At 41.9% G+C, this 15,085-nt stretch overlaps 1 long non-coding RNA gene across 1 annotated transcript in view; it reads left to right on the top strand.

Annotated features, from left to right (window-relative positions):
• The window catches only part of LOC135320555 (uncharacterized), a 101,284-nt gene that overhangs the window by 25,240 nt on the left and 60,959 nt on the right, over positions 1-15,085 (top strand). Inside the window, exon 8 of the long non-coding RNA XR_010379735.1 lies at positions 14,755-14,979. This is a non-coding gene — a long non-coding RNA (uncharacterized LOC135320555). The remainder of the gene's footprint in view (positions 1-14,754; positions 14,980-15,085) is intronic.

Raw genomic sequence — 15,085 nt, 5'->3', positions numbered from 1 at the left:
GGGTGCCCCTGCTTGGGAGGACACTGGAGTGGGCCTAGGGATGGAGGGCTTAGGAGGAGCTTGGTTTTTTACTAGAACTGACACAGAAGAGGCAGTGAAGGGTGTCAGCAGAAAGTGACCCTCAGGAGAGGTACTCCTGGTTTTGCTTCTGATGTTCTTCAGAAAGAAGTGGTCGGGGTGGGCGAGAGCAGCTCTGCCCGTCCCTTTGAGACCCACCCCTTCATTCATTTATTCATAACACATGCAATTCTGAGTGTCCAGGGGAGAGAGGGTGGACTCACAGTAGTAAGCAAAATGTATTGCTTCTTGAGAGTTTAGCATTGTCAGAAGTTGTCTTAGCGTAGAATGTTCTAGGAACACAGCAGGGGCACCTAACGCAAAGTGTAGAGGTTCGAGGGAAGGAAGTCTCCCTTGACAAACAGTCAAAATGGGCTTGGAGGCAAGTGGGAAGTAGCAGCAGGTCAGGGGGCGCCTGAGGTCACTGGGGACCTGGGCACTGAGGTGAGGCTGGGCGAGCAGCGTTGGGGGTGGGGCTAGAACTCTACCAGGGAGCCTCTGAAGGGTTTGAAGTGGGGGTGATGTAATCAAATTTGTGCTTTGGGAAGGCTGTCCTGGCTCCGTGTGTGTGTGTGTGTGTGTGTGTGTGTGTGTGTGTGTGTGTGTGTGTTTGTGTGTGTGTGTGTGAAGCAGGGAAGAGGGGGAGAGTGCCACCAACTGGGAGGGTCTTTAGAAGACCATTGACAGGCTGGGGGGCCACCAGTGGGAGAGGGGCGTCGGGTCTGCTTGGGGACGGCAGGGGCAGTGTGAATGCCGGATTTCCTCATGGGGAGAGCTTATTAACGGGGACCCCCTAGCGGCACCTTGTGGCTGGAAGAAAACGGATGCAACCAGGTGGACTTTTCTCTTCTTCCCTGCATTGTGTGATGATCTTAGCTCAGCCAACATTTGGAACAGAAGAGCTAAGTTTCAGGGTAGCACAGGACATTGTTGAGCTCGTTCGAGTGAGATCTGATAGGATTTAGTCTTGTGTTGAGATCTGCATGTTCACTTAGCTAGAAACGTCCCGTCTTTTGGATTTCTATAGGGGTATTTATTCTTGATAAAGATTGCTTTCTTGGTGAGAGGAAATTTAATACAGCTGCTGTGTTTCTCAAAAAAAATCTTACCTTTTAAGAAATTTAATATTCAAAAGAATAGCAAAATTTAAAAATGATAAAGTAAGGCTTTGGTGTAGTTTCTTTGGTTTCTGAGTTAATGTAGAGTTAGAGCCTTTGCATTACTTAAATAGCACATTCTTGTCAGTATTTAAAGAGCTGTTAGTGAGCGCCCCAGGACCCACTTCTCAAAGCATCATTAAATCTTGCTCTGAAATAGTGAAGTCATAAAGGTCTTGTTGGCAGAAACCAAATAGTTGGTTTATAATTTGCAGCATAGCACCCTTTATAAAATAATAATAGGTTCAAAATTAAGAAAGTGGAAAATAATTGATTTTTTTAAAGCTGAAACATAATCTTTCTTGTGTTAATGTTGCAACTGGAAATTTCGAAAAGAAAAATCCTACTGTAATATCATCTACGTGGAATACATATATGTCTATCACGTTTGCAATGTAACTGCGCAGTGGTTTTTGAAGTCAGGACCATTCCAGCTGAGTTACTGGCAGTGATGGTTGCTGGTTTTGAATGGAAGACCCTAAATTTGCCTTCTTAGCTTTATTCTTTTCTTTTCTGTTCTCTCTCTCTCTTTTTTTTTTTTTTTTTTTGGTAGTGAGAGGGCTCAGTAGTGCTTTGCCAGCATGATTTTGGGGCAATTTGGGGGCAGATATCGTGCACAAGCAGTGAGATATTTCCATGCATTTTACTTTCCGGACATCACCATGGAACATGTGGGGGTTTGTGCCTGCAGGCCGGGATGCTGCAGGACTCCCTGGTCCATCACCTTTATGTCTTGGAGCTGCTCCAGTCAGTGAATGACTTTCTGTGGCTTGGAGGTAAGGTGATCTGATGCAGATGATCAGATGTGTAACTAAGTACTGTTACTTGAAATAGAAAACCTATCAAAAATGGCTCTAAAATACAGGATGAGGGAGGAGAATTGGCTGAGCTGCTTGCATGGGGAATATTCTCAGGTTACTCCCTCATTGTGTCTCCTGTCACTCCCCCCCCCCAGCCCTGCACGGCAGTCATCGTGAAGCAAGCATGCACTTTCTCAGAAACGCGCTGAATTTCTTTGTGCCTCTGTTTGTTGGCTTTTTTTTTTTTTTGAAAGCACATCTTGCCCTTTGCTTAAATGCCATCCCTGCCTAGTCACCTCTTACACTCATTCGTCTGGAGCTCGTCAATACATAGCTGCTGAATGGATGAACAGAATGTAGTATCTCCATGTTGTGGAACATTATTCAGACGTAAAATTGAATAAAAAAGAAAAAATAAATATAGGGGAATATGAAAAAGGCCACCTGCTCTGCGAAGTCCACACTGACTGCTCAACCCGCACTTTTCCCTTTGAAACCCAATCACTTATGCTCCTCTCTACTCTTTTTGATAGTACTTACCACCTTCTAATAAACTTTAACACTTTCAAAAAAAAAAAAAAGAGATGCTGATACCACTTCAACCTGGACGAGCCTTGATAACAGCACGTTAAGTGAAAGGAACCAGACACAAACGGCCACATATTGTTGAATTCAGTGATCTGAAATGCCCAGAATAGGCACATGCAGAGGCAGAGGGCAGGTGATGGTTGCAAGGGGTTGGGTGGAGGGGGGTTGGGGAGTGATTGCTAGTGGCAGGGGTGTTCTTCTAGGATGATGAAGTGTTCTGGAAATAGATGGTGGTGAGGGCTGCACAACCGTGAGTGTGCAGAAGACTGCTGAGCGCTGTCTCTGGGAGTGCCTGTGGTTGGGGGCGGCTTTATTTTGTTCTCATCCGTGAAGAGTCATCTTGTGCTGAGGCCATTCTACTCCTATGAGTGGTGAGGGTCAGAGACTTTGCAGAGTCATGTGTTATTTTCCCACCTGCTGAGTGTAGGCAAAAAAGGTTTAAGCCTGAGAAAGTGCTCCATCTGCAGAAACGTCTTTTAGTTTTGCATGGTGTAAAATTCTTGAGAGCTTTTTAATCGTTGAGGACAGCCTGTGGGTGGGAAACAGCCCGTGAATCCTGGGTGAGTCCCGGAAGAGCTGCGCTTCCCTCCCTGACACGGGTGGGGATTTCACCCCCGTTCAGGCAGTGAAGGGCCCAGGCCCGAGAGCGGAGTTGACAGTCGTGAATATTTACATGTATCCGCTGCTTCATCTTGGATATTAATTTCAAGCTGAGTCAGTATGTGGCGGCAGCCTCATCCTACGTCAGGAATCTATAGTATCTGCTCTTTGAGGTGAAGACATGACAGACTTGATTATTTAACAGTCTCCCTTGAATTGATATGTCAGATTCCTTTGTCAATAATAGAACAGCAGAATTATAGACGTCCTTTATTGCCGATGTGACCTGGAGCAGGTTTAGTCTCTGTGCCTCAGTGGCCTTATCTTCGGTTGGGGAAGATGATAACAGTGCTTCCCTCAGAGGGTCTGGTGAGGGGGGAGTGAGAAGCACAAAGGGAGGACTTACACGTGATGCTCATGAATGACCGAATTTAGTGCTCCCAGCCTGGTGAGGCCTCAGGGGCAGAGATGGCAGAACAGACCATTCGTAGCCGGAGCTCGATCCGTGTTGGCAGCTGTTATGATCAGGATCACCCCTGTGGGTTATCAGGCAGTTTTAAGACTTGGTAATATGAATTCATGAATAATGTTAAAAGATTAGACAACTCAGATCCGGTTTACATATTTCTCAAGATTTCCTGTGAGAAATGGATATTTTTTTCCCCATCTTAAATCTGAGTTGATTCTCTAAAAAAATTCTGCATTCCTCCACCTTTTTGAGTTAATTCTCCATTTCTTAAAAAAAAAGTTTTTAAATGGAGTTACTGGTGTCTGAACTGAGGGCCGCATGCATGCTGAGCACATACTCTCTCAAGTGAGGTATAATCTCCCCCCTGATTTTTTTTAAACTTTACTTTCTTTGTATGCAGAGGTTAGTGACCTCTAATTCTTTTTCTGGAGACTTGTCCATGAACCTGTAAATCTATAATTAGTGGACAAAATTTGATTTATTAAAAAAATCAATGGAACATTCTGCAATCCATTCAAAAGGAAATGCTCATTGACATAAAATGTTTCTCCTTTATGGTGATTTCTAATTTTTGGTCTGCCTTAACTTATTAAAAGTAATCCTCATCATCATAATGACCAAACTTGCTCTGAGTGGACACTTACCTAAGGCTAAAATGCTTTCCTCATGTTTTAATTCATAGCAGGTGTTTAAGGGTAGGTATCAGTGTCTCCTTTTCTGCAGCTGAGGGGTTGAGAGACGGGGCAGCTTGTCCCAAATCTCACGCAGCTGGCGTTGGCAGGCTCAGGGCTGGAACCCAGGCTGCACAGGATGCATTCTCAATGGCTCCTCTGATCAGCCCCAAGTTGAGTGGTTTCCCGAACTCCTGTGCGTCCATAAATGACCGATTTTAGCGATCTCAGCTTCATGAAGCCTTCAAAGGAGAGACACCAGTGAGAATGTTAGACAGAGTGGCATAAATTAAAATTGTACATTTTCACAAATGTTGCTTTCTCAGGCAATGAGTTAAAAACTTTATATTTTTTTTTATTTTAGTGCTCTGTAAACACTAAAATCAAAACATTAAAAATGATTATACTGCAAAATTGGAGTGGACTTTGAAAGTCAAACCATTTCTAATGATGTTGCTTGTTTTTCTCTAGTGATGCTTATTGACAGAAAAATTTACAAAGACTGAATTGTTTCTATGTAGTCTTAGTATGGAGGAAAGTTTTGTCAGTGAATATTGTAAGTAAAATCTTTAATCTTTTCTTTCCTGATGATGAATATGTAAGTTGTTTTCATGGCTTAAGTACATTTCCTCATTTGTGAAATTTGAGTGATGCCCTTTACCTTGTTTGACTGTGAGATGTGGACGCCTTGTATATGAAGCACCCAAGAGCTGCTTAGTAAAAATATGCTGTCACAAGGACAGATAGTTTAGAAGGATCAACTCTGAATACTAAAGAGGGTGGCTTGTTTCTGATGCATATTCAATATGCATATTTATGAATATATGAATATGGCTTAAAGTAACAAGGATTCAGGGTTTTGTGTGTGTGTGTGCAGTATGAAGTTTTAATGAAATCTTTATCATTCTAGTGAGACAGGGAGTAGTTAAATCACCTTAAGCAGACGGCCTTGAATATTATTTACACAGAATGTGTGTTGTTACAACTCAGAATTCATGTTGCCGTGTAACCATCCACTCAGACATTTAAATTCGTAGGAATCTGACCAGAATCATTAAGTTTAGAAAAATCTACATTGATCATTTTCAGGGAATAAGCTTCTCTCTTTTGTGATTAAAGAAAATTTTGATTTATTTTTCTGCACTCTTAATAGGTTTTAAAATATCAAAATATTGATTTGACATGTCACTTTTATTAATAGAATAAATCTCATGCTGTTTTAATGTGCAAATAAATGTTTTTGAATTTCAATACACTTGTATGCTTTCCTGGCTCTTTGAGAAGTATTTTGCAAGATACCTAGATTAATTACTGTTGGAAAAATACAGACGTGACTTTTATGAATATAGGCCTAGTACAGATCTGTTGGTTTTTGCTACAGTGCAAGACATGAGGCCTAGGAGAGATTTGCTGCTGATTGCCAGGAGGACAGATCCCAGATCTCAGTCTCCCCTCCTGTAAAATGAAGTGGCTGGATTGGATTCTTTCCTCTACTAAGAAGTTTCCATGAGCCTGTGTCTTTTGTTTATATTCAGGAGTATTAGCAATGTCAGATTAAGTACTGAATACACCTCCCTTCCCCGAAGCAAAGTGCAGTATGTGCTACATAAGATATAATTATCTGATTCTTCTTTCTGATCCAACAGGCAATTTTTGTGTTGCATCTTTCCCAGCAACCTGGAAGGTGTATTTAGCCATAGGTGGTGCTGTTGCACCTTCTAACAGTCTTAATATTCCTTTTGCAAAAGAATGTTTAACAAATGTTATTTTGTTTTGATTCCGTTGCTTAGTGCTTCAGAATAGCACAATGTCCATTATGTCTGTCTACCTGGAAAAATTATTCTGCTTATGTCTTAGACTTATTCTGTCATCTCGCTGTGAACATTTCAGACTTGCTGTGCAAACAATGGCAAAATCGGTCTTTTCTTCCAGTGTTAGCAACCAGTGAGCCGGAATTTTATAAAGCAGTTAAGAGCGGCCTCTGGAGCACCTTAAAGCTGGAAAGTGTACTGAGTTCCCTGAGTATTGACCCAGCAGCTGTGTATCATTTGTTGGGAGGTGATTTTGTACATATAAGAAGGGGTGTAGTTTTTTGTCTTGGGTTTGCGTGCACGTGCTGCCACTGAGCCACGTGAGCCTGAGTTAGTTTGCTCTGAGTTTTTCCCTCGTCTGTGAGATGGGGACGCTCGTATCTGCTTTGCAGAATTGTGAGAATTAGAAATTATGTAAAGTGTTTAGCACAGTGGGAATGTCAAAGGGCTCATAAAGTTTAGCTCCTGTTTTGTATGAAGCCATCATTTTACAGTCTTTGGCAGTTACTAAGAAACAGGAAAATAAGAAAAGCTGGTTTTATGCTGAAAGATATTTGAGGAGGTTCCATAGTTCCTATACCCATAATTTAGCATCAGCAGGGTCAGGACAGTTACACAGTCGCCCTGAACCAATGTTAAGCCACAGAATTTTTTGTTACTTCATATATATTGGGGCTTAATGGGACCCAATACATATACACATGTTTTCTCCAGCAGCCAACTGAGAGATGACACAGAAGAACAGGCAGGCGATAAATGGCTCCTGTATTACTGATGAAGCCACGTTCTCCATGAACTTCAGGGCTGTGGGAAAATGCGTGTCATGATACTGTGCCCCAGAACTAGAGACTCATGCAGTCCCAGTTAGCTCTGGGCCACAGTGAGCCTTCCCTTAAGAGGATCTGCCCCATCATGCACAGGGCTGCCTGCCATGGAGCTGAGCATCCCGGGTGCTTCCCAAGGGTGGCCAACACTGGAGGGAAAGGAAAGGTTTCATATGCCCTGCTTGTAGATCCGGACTCACACCTCAATCTGTTAGTGTGAGGAGGGCTAGCCGTTGTCCAGGGGTCAGGGGTGTGAAGGGAAAAACACTCTCCATGGACCAGATTGTGGAGGAGGCATCCCTTCCCTCAGTTTAAACAGGTGGTGGGATGCAACAGAAGGGTGCTCCCCAAGAGTTTATAAGAGGGGAAATAAGGATTTCCTTTGGGACTCAGACTAGCCATGAAACACAGAAGATGATTAGAAGGGAGATTTGTAAATCACTTTCTTATTAAATTCACATTTGTTGAGCACCAAAAATGTGCTACATTCTTTTCTGAGCGTTTTACAGAAATGAATCCTTCAATCTTCACAACAAGTGAGTAAGGAAGGTTTGATAGTTATCCCAGGTTTACAATGTGGAAATTGAGGCACGGAGAGAGTAAGTAAGTTGGCCAAAGTCACAGAGCTAGTAAGTGACAGAGCTGGTATTTAAACCCTGGCTGTCTGGTTTCCAGGCTCCCAGGGATGGGCTTTGGGTGTTTAGAGGTATCTGCATCCCTGGATCTCTGTACCTCTGTGCATCACTTAGCCCAGAAAGGAAAGGGAAAGGAGAGTTACACAGGTGCTCATAGTCGTGTCTCAGCCACAGTCCACGGACAGTGCACTGTGATTGGCGTTAAATGTCTTCTGGGCAGCAGATCTTTTCGTATAACAGAAATTTAGTCCATTCAGTTAATCCAGAAACCCTTCCTGCTCTGCTTCTGTCCACTTTTGTCATGTGACTGCCTGCCTGTGATTGGGCTGTTGAGGAGAATCTGTACTCATGGTTGAACTCTGATATTTCAGTCTGGTTTGTAGTTTCACATCTCCTGTTACATTAATAAATTAAATTTCTGGTTTTCTTGCATCAGTCTCTCATGAGTTTGGTTAATGTGAAACCAGTCCATGGGAGCCCAGGGGTGCTGACGGTATAATTTCTGAGCACGTTGTGGCACTTCTACCTGTGCGGACCTGCGTGGAAGATTTCTGCACAGCAATGACCCAGGCACTCATCTATAAACGCTGGGCGTGCTTGCTGTTAGATAGTACATTATTCCCAAAACAGGGACCTGGCTGATCTGGTGGTCTGCTTTGTAATGAAGATATCGAAAGAATTTATCTTGTTCCCCTCTCCCCATGTCTCCCCTAAAGGTAAACTAAGCCTTTTTACTCATTGCGGATTCTACAATCTCTGCCTCATCCCATCTTTCACGAAGTTCCTCCTTACTAACACACAACTGTTAAAGACTATTTCCTTTGATTATACACAATAAATATGGGAGCATTTGAGAGGTTCTTGGAGTTGGCTCCCTAATCCCTCTCGCTTTCTTTCCTTTTTCCACAGTCTTGAGTAATTCATTCCATGTTGGTAAGACTTCTGCCAGCCAGAACCCACAGTTCCAGGTGAGAATGATGCAGGCTTTATCTCTCCTACCCGAGGGAGAGAGAGAAGAGAATTGAGGTCTGCTCCCCCGTGGTCCCTTTCTGCCCCAGGGCCACTCATGTTCACCTGCAGACTTCTGGCCTCTGCTCACAAGGCCTCTGTCCCAGGACTGACTGCAGCCTTTTCTTCCCTTGTCTATATTTCCTGTGCCTTTCAGAAGTTGGTCTCTTCTCTGCAATTCAACCCTGGCAGATGTGATGGTGGTCAGCGAGCTGGTGGGCAGTCATTTGGTGACTCCCAGGAGCCATGATGATTCTCCTGAGTCTCTCATTCGGGGTTACAAAACTGTCGAGCACCGGAGGAAGCCCATTCAAGTGAGCTCAACACAACATCACATCACTTTCATTTTGTTTTTGAATTTTCAGTGGAGAAAGTATTAGTAGGAAACTGTTCCAGATTTTCGGCCGCCTGCTTTCCTCACCATTATTTCCTTGTTGGCTCTGGCGCTTGTTTAAAGAACCAGGTTTCTTCTCTGGTCATTTGTATCAGCTGGGCTTGCCGAATCCTTGATCTGCATTTGAAGCAGAATGCTTCTTCGTGATGTCAAACTGATTTTCCTTGTCATGTCTTAATAATTTGTGTACACTCATCAATTGTTTCAAGTGAAATGCTCTTTTCCAATTTCGGTTAACTCACATTTGCTGAACTCCTGCTTTCATGCTGAGGGCAGTTTCTTCTTCCTGTAATAAAATTTAGCAATTTGCATTTACTATGGGAAGGTAACTGGCTGGAGGTGCTTTTTTTCTTACCAGTTTTAATAACAATTCACCCATTAAAATGTACGGCGGTTTTTACTCTATGCCCAGAATTGTTCATCCCAGTCAATCTTAGAAAATTTTCATCCCCCCAACAGGAAGCCCCTTACGCATATGCAGACATTCCCATCTTCCCCATCCTCCCACAGCCTCAGAAAGCCACTTTTCTCTCTCTGTGGATTTGCCTGTGCTGGAAATTTCATGTAAATCGAGTTACTTCATGTAAGCGGAAGCATCTATTGTGACTGAATTCTTTCACACTGAGTAACGTTTTCAATATTTGTCCAAGTTGTGGCCTGGGTCAGTACTCTATGCCTTGCTATTGCTGAATAATATTCCACTGTATGGCTGGGCCCCTCTGTTTACCCATTCATCACGTGATAGACATTTGTGTTGTTTCTGCTTTTTGGCTGTGATGAGTAATGGCGCCGTGAATATTCCTGTAGGAGTTTTTATATGAACATTTGTTTTCAGTTCTCTTACGTGTGTGCTCAGGAAGCAAAATTGCCTGGTCATTCAGAAACCAAATGTTCAACTCTCTAAGGACCTGCCAGGCGTTTTTCCAAAGTGGCCAGGCTGTGTTACATCCTCACCAGCAACGGCTGCGACCTCTGCATCTTCTGTGTCCTCATTAGTGCTTGTTACTATTTTTTTGATTATAACCTATTGTAGTGAGTGTGAAGCGGTTTCTCCTAGTGGTTTTGACTTGATTTCCCTTACAGCTAATGATATTGAACATCGTTTCTTTGTGCTTGTTGGCCATTTGTATATTTTCCTTGAAAAATACTTTTCAGATACTCTATTCATTTTTTAATTGAGTTGCCTTTTTATTGTTGAGTTGTAGGAGGTCCTTTTTTTTTTTTTATAGATACGAATTCCTTATCAGATAAATGATTTGAAAAAATTTTCTCCTGTGTGTTGTTTTTTCACTTTCTGTATGGTGTCATTTGAAGCAAAGTTTTTAATTTTGATGAACTCCAATTTATCTCTGTTTTCTTTTTTCCTTGTGCTTTTGTGGTAATATTTAATATCTGAGGTATTTTATTTAACCTTTTATATATAAAATAACTTAATTATTAGGACCGTTCTAGGAGACGGGTGCTGTTTTTGTCCCCAGTCTATGGATAGGAGACTGAGATTCAGAAAATTTCACTGACTTATCAGTGTCAAAGCTACACAGTGCTGTTGGAATTCAGACCCTCATGTTTGTCCCAAGTATCTGTGATCCTCACCACCATGCTCCACTCCTTCCTGGAACCGTTAATGAAAAAGTCTTTACTTTTTTGATTTCTTGTTAGTTTTTTTTTTCTCATTGGGGCTTCATCTCCTCATTTCCTTAAAGAGATCAGTGTAGGTTTATTTTAGGTCTCTTGTAGGCAGAAGCATTGCTATCAGTTAACTTCTTTATTACTCACTCCCCAGTGATGGCTTTTGCTAATTGACCTAATCAAGTCATGCTTAAGTCTTTCCTTCTCATGACACTAACAACAGAGTCATGACTTACTGAATGCTCAAAGCAGAAAGTACTTGATTGATTTTATTTTGCTAACCAATCAAACCAATCAAATAAATACCCGGTGTTGAAACATACGGTAAGCCCTCCAGAATAGGGTCACTGTCTTCCTTGTGTTTCATTTGTTTGGTCACAGTGTCTGGATAGTGCCTTGCTGTCCAGCAGTTTTGTTAGGATACGGTGCTTGTGAATCATTCTAAGGACAGAATTTTGACAACAGACTGTGTTGTTCATTTCACGGGGGAAAAGTTAATATAGAAATACTGCTCAGATCTATTTTAAAATTAAGTTTGGAAATTTGAGAAGGGTTCAAGAAACCATACAAAGATCTTTTTCACTAATTTTAGATATATCTTAGACAAATTATGGTTACATAGCAGAGTAACTTATCAAGTAGATTTGACAAGAGGAGTGTATTATTGATTATTTGTTTTAGTTGAAATATTCTACCTGGGATAAAATATTCAGTGCCCATAAATGAACAGATATGTTTGTATTTCTATGCAACATGGGAGTAGACTTCATATGTTTCTATATAATATATATGACTGTGTGTTTTAATCTGTCTGTCAGTGTTTTTATAGTTTTTCAGCAATGTTGTAACTTTGGAATTCTTCTAAGAAAATCACCTCAGATTCTAGTGCAGTTTGTACTGTGTATGCTGTCTTATGCATGGGATTCCACTGTCCCCTTAGTGAGGAATTTCCTCTTCTCTTGTGTTAGTATCAGAGTTAAAGGAACTGTGATTTCTAGGCCTTTGCTTTCCATGTGTTTGCACTTGGGTGTCAATCACAATTTTCCCTTTCTTGAGTTTTCATTGTTCAATTAGAATTTTTGAAAATAATTTGTTGCATCGGTCTCCCTAGAAACTTGATGTGTTTGTGCTTTTCAGTTTTCAATTAATGAAAAATGTAAATACACTCTTGTTTTTAAGTAGTCCTTTTTCACTAGATATTTGTTTACCTATTTATAGTTAAAATATTTTTTTCCCAATGAGTGAATCGGTGTGTATATTTTAAAAGAAACTTTACTTTTTATTCTTTTTATTGTAACAGTTATATTCATTGTAGAGAATTTAGAAAATAAGGATAAACACAGTAATAACTTCACAATGGCCTCTAATCTCACCTGGAGATACAGTTGTAAGGATTGAAATTGAGAATTACAAGTCCTCTTAAATTGTTCTTCTTTTTCAAGTACGATTTGGTTACTGAGACCCTTGAATTCCCATATGAATTGTAGCAGCAGCTAGTCAGTTTCTGCAGAGAAGCCCGCTGGGATTGTGATCGAGACCACGTTGAATATACAGATCGCTTTGAGGAGCACTGCCATTCCAAGAGCTCTGACTTCTGATCCAGGAATATGCGTGGTGTGTCTGTCCAGTTATTTAGGTCTTCTTTAATTTTTTTTTCAACAATGCTTTGAGTTTACAGAGTTTTATTTTACTTTTTGTTTTTTGCCTTTATACTGAGGACAAGTGTGCAAGGTACCAGAATCAGAAGTGTATTTGAGCCCCGCCACTTGCTGCCACAATGGTCACTGCGCACTTGCTTCACCCGCTCTACAATCTTGCACAGAATAGGACCTCAGTAACTCTCTCTCTCTCTTGAATGATTGTATGATTGTTGGATGATGCTTGAGAGTCCTTGTGATGATTTTATTTCCCCAGCCTTTCCCCACTTCTTTACTATGCCCTTTCTCTTCCTTTCCTCCAGCCTGGGTTTCAGTCTACCTGTGGCATTGATTTTTCTTGTCTGTAGACACTACCTTTCACTGGTTCACGATCATTTTACATGTGGGCTGTGGAAAATTGCTAGATGTCCAGAAAGAGCCAATCGATTGCATGCTAGTATTTTTAGAGTGTGTTGCTGTTTTATCGATTGAAATTAAATCAGGCTGACCCCCTGAGCCCTCCCGTGAGCTGTTTTCGCCTTCCTACAGGTGATACTGCTCTGGTTGCTGAATGTGCCCTTTCCCCAGACTTGGTTTTGGAGTTAAGTCACCATCAGTGGAGCCCTCTCTTTAAAAGATGAAGAGAACATTTGCTCCTTCTCCCTGGTTGGGGACTTGGATGAGATGAGGTACCAGATAAAGAATGGAGCCCCACCTCATTCTAACACTCTCTCGTTCCATTCCTTTCTCCAGGGAAAAAGAGTACAATTCAACACTATAAACATTGATTGTGAGCTAATGAGATAGACAGGACAACCGATCATTTATTAAATATCCTTTCATGCCAGAAACAAATGTATTATACACACAAAAAGCACACAAAGCACGGTAGTAACGTGATTACACACGTGGGTCCGAGTTCGAGTCCTGCTCTGGAGTGACCAGTCCTGAGAGATGGAGAAATGTTAGGTCAGATTAGCTTCTCCCGGACTTGTTTGCTGTCCTGCAAAGACGGGCTTGCTAGGCGTCCCTCCCCCTTAGAGGTGCTGTGGGGTGTAAATGGCGCTTGGGCAGCCCGAGCACAGCTGCTCATTCCTCGTAAGGGCAGGATAGCATAGCTTTTGTGATTACGGCTTTAAGACCGTCCCGTGTAGACTCTTAGTGCTCCGAAGGGATGCCTTGTGGTTTGGAGATGGGATTCTCACTTCTGTAAATACCCAAGGATTGTGTTATTGGGCCGTGCTGATTTGAATCTATTCTTTAGAAAGTACATATTGTAGATATATTTTTCAAGCATGCATGCTTTTTTCTTTTATTATTTATAGTTCTACCCTCTCTCTTGGTGTGACTTTTCATGGAATCCAGGAAACAGTCCTAAGCCACCTGCCTCTTCACACTTCTCCGTGGTGGTTTTCTTCCCTGACTAGAAGAGGGTTCTGCATAGGAAATTTTCTTTGTTCCCCTTTTCTTGGAGTCACTCTGTCTGTCTGCCCATTTCTCACCTGTCCATCTGTCCATTTATCTACCCACTGAATCTTCTGACATGTTCCAAAAAGCATTTCAGGCAGCTTACAGAAGAACAGATACCAAATAAACAGGTGAGAAAATGGGGCCAAGTTCAGACAGTGAGGCTAGGAGGCAAGCCTGTGTGAGGGTTGCAGGCATGAGAGACACGCGTCTGCCTTGTGACTTATAAGGTTGACAGCAACAGTGTGCCTGAGGCTCCCAGCAGACACAGGGAAACAGGGTTTGTGGGAGATGCTCACTGGCTGCGAAATAAATAAGTGGCTTAGGAGATGCCCAGCCTTTCCAGCTACTAAGGCTTAGGAGAATATTTTGAGTTTCTTCCAAAATCAGAATATTGCATCTTTTCTTTTTTCAGAGATCTATGTATAGTTTGTTACATTCTATACCTGGAAATTTCTCCAAAACTGCTTCCCACATGATTCCCATGGCTCGGGAATGGGGTGGTTCTGCTCATTGACAGGGGTTGGCCAGAAACAGAAAATGACAGCCTCAAAGGAACCTGGGATTTGTCAGTTATGTTTTGTCAGTACTGTAGAGTTCAAACTCTTTCACAGTATCTCTCCATCTGAGGCGGCAGCGTGCTCTCTTACCAGCATCAGGAGCTCAGGACCACAGGATGGTGCGGGCTGAATACACTGCCGTCAAGACAGCTGTGCTAGTCACTGCAGGTGTGGTTCTTTTACATACGGCATTTCATGTTCTTTACTAGAATGTTTCAACAGGGAGTTAATTAACTGAGTCAATTCACATTTAATAAATATGATGCTTTGTTGAAAAGACAGTTATAGGCAGAATATAAGCTGTGAAGACTTTAAAAACGGTTTCATTACTGAAATTTCTGTAGGGAAGATACACAGTTTATCTTATTTATTCCTCTCTTTTAAAGTAACAAAGAAACAAGACAGAAAAGGCAGAGGATGGTTTCTGTTCTTCCTCTCCACTTGCAGGTGCCCTCACCTCCAGTAGCATCCATCCAGACACCAGCACTGACACTGGCCGTGCTCAGAACTGCCTCAGACCTGAAGACACAACTGACAAATAGAAGGGGGCGACGCCCTGTTACAGCAGGTGCTCTCACTTTGTGGGTCCTTATGTAACTGCACCATGTTAATCAGGATCGCCCGTTCTACATTGTGTAGCGCTGCTGCGGTGTCTCCTAGTTACTTGTTTCTGTAAGTATTCATGTATTATTCCCCAATGCGTGGTACTACACGCCTAAAAATGATTTTTTTCAGATGAAAAATAATTTGCATTTAATATAATAAGTCTGAAAAAAGG

This window comes from Camelus dromedarius, unplaced genomic scaffold, assembly GCF_036321535.1.
Source record: "Camelus dromedarius isolate mCamDro1 unplaced genomic scaffold, mCamDro1.pat HAP1_SCAFFOLD_14, whole genome shotgun sequence".
Lineage (NCBI taxonomy): Eukaryota > Metazoa > Chordata > Mammalia > Artiodactyla > Camelidae > Camelus > Camelus dromedarius.
Note: the sequence above shows the minus strand (reverse complement) of the source record. Positions and strands in the feature narration are given on the sequence as shown.